Here is a 6,808-nt window from a genome sequence, read left to right on the forward strand (position 1 = left end):
TTTTGCCTAGAAGCTTCTTTGGTTGTGAACTTTGGTTTTCTGATTTATCTCTTATTGAAACTATATATCACTTATTTGCAAAGCTCATTCAAAGTTTTCCCCGTCGCACACGATCAGATATCGCTCTCAGTTAGGCCTTACCTCAATACACCTCGAGGTTAAGTTAGCCAAACCTCCCTTTTTGACTGCTTTATATATAGACTAGATACACGATTTACTGTAAAGATGTTTTTTATGTTTCGTCTTTTTCACACATATTTTGGATTTTTTCAAGGTCGAAAAGGTTTTGTTTCAGATGTTTGGAATTTTGACCTTCGTACAACAAGGATGTTTTCCTCCGAAATAATCATGTACACCTCTAACGAAGGGTGTTCTAATTCGTAATTACACTTATGAGCAGAGACTTTTCTAGATTTATGTATATGCAATATAATATCTGTCCTTCGACTATTTGGTTTTTATCTACACGTTTTCCCTACTTTTGTAGAACATGCGCTAATGTTGCAAAGCTTTGGATTATTGCTCCAGATTGTGAATCAGCATGTGCTTGTAGCCGATGCAGTTGCACATTGTATCTTGGACTGCTCTGGCGAAGAAGTGTTAGCTTTACGCGATAACATCTTCTCCAAAATTGTCAACGACTACCCTGTCCATGCTTACGTTGCACTGGACCAGGCGAGTCGGGATATTCAAATAGCAACGTTTTTTGATCTTTTCGAAATATTTTTTGAGAAGTCGACGATCTTTTCTTGTCTTTTGTACGAGACTGTTGCATTCTTGCAGAGAAAGCTTCTGCTCTTACCTTCCAATAATACATGAGTTCCTGTAAATAACCTTTTTGCATTATACTAGTTGAAGGCTATGCAATCGTTGAATGTAAGTTTGCATCATGCAATCAACTTATTTTTTCAGTCATTATACTTTATTTTGTAACTGTATTAAATTTCTCATATCTATTGTTGATTTAAAATATGTATTACATATAACTCTTTATGTTTGGAGGAATAAAGATATGAATGAAGAGGAATGCAACAGAAGTGTTACTATCATTTTTCAAAATACATCAACAGCATAATTTTAGTAACATATCTGCTTAAATATTTCTACGAGTGTAAATATAATTTATACTTATTATTTCTGCCAGTCTGAGGGAGACATAAAACCAAAGCCGGTCGATATGACTGATGGCGATGATGATTTCCCACCATTTGATGTTGTGCGTGTAAGTTGCCTTTCTATTGCCTTCTCTTCCAATTTTAGATCTAAAGATGATATGTCGTCGTAGAATAACAATAAATCTATTGAACTCGTCGATTTTGAATAAACACCACAACCTGAAATCTACAAGACTACATTTTAAGATTGTGAACTTTCCCCTTTCTGAAGAAAAAAATCAAACCATGATTTGTGCACTATGCGCGAAAGATGAAATGCTGGGCGATTTAAGCTTGCGCACATCTTTGCGCACGTTGGACAAACTGTGTGAGATGGCAATCATGGATGATATAAATAGAGGAATGGTTTTATCAATAGATACTATTTCGTTTGAAAACACTATAATCTTGATTAAAAGGGACGTTGACATATTTATATCAAGCTAGATCTGTTGGTCTATTTGTATTTAAATTCAGTTAAAAATGTCAAATTNATATATCACAACTGATTCGAAACTCATGGAGTGGATCCGAATATAAGAATACAGTGTAAGATATCGCATACTGAAGGAAAAAAAAAACAACCAAGTTTTCTAGGGATTTGTGCACTATGCACGAAAGATGAAATACTGAGCGATTTAAGTGTGCGCACATCTTTGCGCACAATGGTCAAACTGGGTGCGATGGCAATCATGGATGAAATAAATAGAGGAATGGTTTTATCAATAGATACTATTTCGTTTGAAAACACTATAATCTTGATTAAAAGGTACGTTGAAATATTTAAATCAAGCTAGATCTGTTGGTCTATTTGTATCTAAATTCAGTAAAAGATGTCAAATTTATAATTAATGGAACAGGAAGTATTGTATTTTTACATGGGGGGTTTCTCGTCGACCGATGCACTTTCGGAACTTTCCGAGATGAGCAAATGCCGCAGTTGACTTTCTGAGAGAGAAACAAAATAGATCGAAACAAACGAAATAAAATAAACAGGCCAATCAACCTTATGTTATCACACTAATTGTTACCTAAACAAAGTCATTTTTCACATATTTAATACCGTACATGTGTAATACGCATTGAAAATTGGATAGAGCAAAATATACTTACCGAAATCTACACATCTAACATGTTCCTTATTGATAGAATTCAGAATTTTATCAATCCGTAAAACTAATGAACCAATTGCACTAAATCGCACATACATGTATGTGCGGACATATGCGCACACAGGGAGAACGATTACTAAATCGCACGGTTGTGCATACCCATCGTGTTATACGAACGATTTGTGCACTATATGCAAAAAAAAGTTTGTGTATTGTGCAGTTACACAATCATATCTGATACGATATGAATATCGGTACTTTTCAAATATCGATTTGTGTTCAATGTGATTGGAAAGAAAATGCATTGTTACTTTTTGGTAATGCAACATGATTTGGATTTAAATTTCATTTATTTTGCTGGTGTCGTCGATCAAGCAGGAGACGCTAAATCAGTTTTAGTGATGAATGTCCTGTTTTACTGTTAATTTATCAGGATTCCTGCAATTTGATCTCCAATATCATCAACCCATATGTGTACATTATGTTAAAGATGTAATTATTTTGTCTGAAGTGTAAGAACTGTTATGGCATCGGTAAGAAAATCAATTTTAATCTCTTTAAATATCTGTAAAATTTGATAGATAAGTGCATGTTTATGCAACAGAATTGTTATTCTCATTTTGAAAAACATATCAACAGCACAATTTACTAACATATGTCTACTTAAATACGAGTGTTGACATAATTTATACTTATTATTTCTGTCAGATTCCGGTAAGAGAACTGCTGAAGAGTGCACCTGAAGCTTCCCTACAGAAATACCCAAATCAACCAAAGAATCCCAAGTAAAGTGTGAGTTGCCTTTTTATTACCTTCTCTCCCTATTTTAGATTTACAGATGATATTTCGTTGTAGAATAACAAGACATATATTGAACTCGTCGATTTTATATAACCACCACAACCTGAAATCTACAAGACTACATTTTAAGATTGTGAACTTTTCCCCCTTTGATAAAAGTATCCCTGCTTTCCATACCTGTACTTTGTATATGTCGCAGCTAATTCGAAACTCACGGAGTGGATCCGAAAAGAAGAATCCAGTGTAAGATATCGCATACTGAAGGAAAAGATCAAACCAAGTTTTCTAGGGCCCTCTTTGCACTCTGCGCGAAAGATGAAATACTGGCAATTTAAGTTAACGTACATCTTTGCGCACGATAGACAAACTGGGTGCGATGGCAATCATCGATGATATAAATAGAGGAATTGTTTTAACAATAGATAGTATTTGTTTTGAAAACACTTTAATCTTGATTAAAAGGTACTTTAACATATATAAATCAAGCTAGATCTGTTGGTCCATTTGTATTTTAATTCAGTTAAAAATGTCAAATTTATTATTAATGGAAATTGTTTAAAACAAGAAATATTTCATTTTTAAATGGGGCGTTTCTCGTCGACCAGTGCACTTTCGTAACTTTCCGAGATATACGAATGTTGCAGTTGACTTTCTAAGAGAGAAACAAAATAGATCGAAACAAACGAAATACAAAATCTTTCAAATAATTCTGATATATCAATCGCGGGTGTAATTCTTTATCAAATAAAATGTCGCAATGTATATTGTGTAAATCAACGTTATGCGGCCAATGCTAGTACCTATAGCATCATGGAATAGTCGAGTACTTACACCAATAGGTAAACTATCAGTTATTAAAACACTACTTATATCACAGTTAAATCATGTATTTATAGCACTACCAAATTCTGATGAAACATATATAACAGAATGAATAGTATTCTGTATGAGGTTTTGTAGAATGGTTAACCAGATAAAATAAAGAGAGATGTGATAATTAAAATTTATGGAGAGGGTGGTCTGAAAATGATACATTTAAAATATTGTAAACAGCTTTTAAAGCAACATGGATAAGACGGGTATATAAAGAAGAAGGAAATTGGGCTCTTATTTTAGAAACCATTTTTTATAAAGAAACATTAGCTAACTTTGGACTTGAAAAATTGAAAGAAGAATCAAAACATTGTGGTAACCTCTTTTGAAAAGATGTCTTAGAAGCATGGTACAATACTATTATCTCTAGCAATATATACAACACTAATATACGTGCAAACATTAGGTGGTTCAATAGAGAAATTAAAATTGATAGAAAATTTACATTAAAAAATTCATGGTTCAAAAAGGGAGTACAATTTGTATATAACATTATTAAACAGGATGGATCACTCTACCATTTTGAAAAATTTCAAGAAAAATATAACATAAATTCTAATTTTTAGACATACCAAGGCCTAAAGAATGCTGTGTATCTTTTATAAGAAAAAATCATCACATTTTTACTTCAGAAAAAGCAGTTATTTTGCCAAATATACCAATCAATCTGAAGTTAATACTTAGAAATAGTAAAGGAGCACAAAACATATATTCAATATTAATTAAAAATAATGTTAAACCTACTGCTCAAAGAAAATGGATCTTAAATGATAATATTGATGAAGAAACATGGAAAAATAAATAGATGAATGTCCTTTTAAAACCACAACCAATTTCAAACTACAGTGGCTACAGGACAGAAAAAAACACATAATCCTCACTACAAACACATGTTTATTAAAATTGGCAAATCACACAATAACCTTTCTGTAAAATTCACCCTAAAACAATCATTCATATGCTATGGAATTGCGAAAAAGTTGATTGATGAGCTGAAAACAAATATTATAACTAAAACCCTTACACTAAGATTTGATAAACAAGATTTCATTTTTGGTAAACATACACAGTTTTATATAGAAAACATCATAATACTACATATAAAACAATACATATATAAAACTAAATGCATAGAAATAGACAATAATCTGACTAGTCTCAAAAACCATATAAGATTTGAATTAATAGCACAATAGATTCTAAACAGAATCAATTAATAAATAAGGATGAGTTAAACCATCAAATAGATAACTGGATGCAGTTATAATATGACATAATATGACATATTTGTTCTATACATATATACATCTATTGTTCTTTATCGGCTCCTTAATGTAATAATAATCATCAAATTTTTCATAGATTTTAACTCGCCAGGCTTAAGTTCAAATAAAATTACCTAGAATTGCTCCCCGATTCCCTGTAATGTTTTGTGGGTTTTTTTCTGTTTCAGTTTATTTGGTTTTGCTCTTGTGTGTTTGATGTCATGGGTTTATATAAACTGTTGGCATCAGTGTCTCAATGTATATGTCGTTATGTATGTACATGACATTGGCAATTTTTAATATCTGCTTATGATATCAGACGAAAATGATAAATAGGATAATGATGGATGATGAAAATGATGATGATGATGTTAAGAATAACGTCAGGATGATGGTGATTGTGATGGTGATGACATGATGATAATGATGTTAATGAGGTTAATTAAAAATTAAAATGTATGAACAATCATGTACTAAGCAATCATGTACTCATGAACAATGTCATATATGTTTTGTCTTGTCTTAAAAACATTAATTGTAATTGTTTTAGTGAAAATTGCTTAATTATGATTATTTTTACATTACAGGACAACTAATGCTGAAATAGATTGTTTAACAGCCACTGAATGCTGTCCGTGTGCCCGCTCGGGATGGCTTTTGAGAACTTTTTAAAACCAAGACATCAATCATGTCGAACAAACATGCTCGCGTTAAATCGCAAATAAAAACTTTAGCATTAGTGTGTAATTTTGTTATTGAATTAATATTTCGCACACACATATACATTATACTGATCTATTAATTTATAGCATATGTTATTGTTATCTGTTGATTATATATTTTTAACATATTACGAAGCCAAAATATTCTGCATAAAATTGTAATATTATGCAAAAATCCAAAACATTTAACAAAGTAAAATTATTATCAAATCAAAGCAGTCCAAGATGTAAAAACATCTATACCAAACCAAAACATTATACAATGTATTGACACATTAAAACATTCCACAATATGAAAATAATTAAGATCAAACCAAGCAATTCTATCAACCAAAATCATTCTACAAAGTTAAAATGATCAACTACCTAAAACCTTCTACGAAGTAAAATTTCAGATCAAACCATATACAAAAACCGTTCTACGAGTAAACTGTAATGCAAGTTATTAAACAAAAATATTCAACAAAGTAAAAATAAACTTTTTACCAAAAAACATTAAGTGAAAAGTTCAAAACGAATCAAAAAAATTAAAAAGTTAGCATTTAATCAAGAGGTTTTAAATAGTAATATTATTTTTAAACCAAAACGTTTTACAATGTAAAATCAATATCAAAATACTGTAAGCTTAAAACAAAGAGTTATTCCCCTTGATATACTTACAAAATTAAGATTTTATTTTTCTCATTAACAATATCTATAGTTTACCAGAGGTGGATCCAAGGGTGTCAACAGCGCATGTGACATACCCTGCCCTTGCATGGCTTATTTATTTTTTTGAATGCGCATTATGCTGCATTTATCGTGTCAATTGAATATTCATTTTTTTTTAAATTCTTGACTATTTATTCTAGTTGTGTATTACAATGTCCAATCCCCCCCCC

General features: G+C 31.3%; 1 long non-coding RNA gene across 1 annotated transcript in view; it reads left to right on the plus strand.

Moving 5' to 3' along the window:
* Positions 1 to 1,222, plus strand: part of LOC110462408 — a 16,633-nt gene extending 15,411 nt beyond the window's left edge. The window contains exon 4 of the long non-coding RNA XR_002464278.1: positions 1,145 to 1,222. This is a non-coding gene — a long non-coding RNA (uncharacterized LOC110462408). The remainder of the gene's footprint in view (positions 1 to 1,144) is intronic.
* The last annotated feature ends 5,586 nt before the right edge of the window (positions 1,223 to 6,808 follow it).

Source organism: Mizuhopecten yessoensis, unplaced genomic scaffold (genome assembly GCF_002113885.1).
Source record: "Mizuhopecten yessoensis strain PY_sf001 unplaced genomic scaffold, ASM211388v2 scaffold10787, whole genome shotgun sequence".
NCBI lineage: Eukaryota > Metazoa > Mollusca > Bivalvia > Pectinida > Pectinidae > Mizuhopecten > Mizuhopecten yessoensis.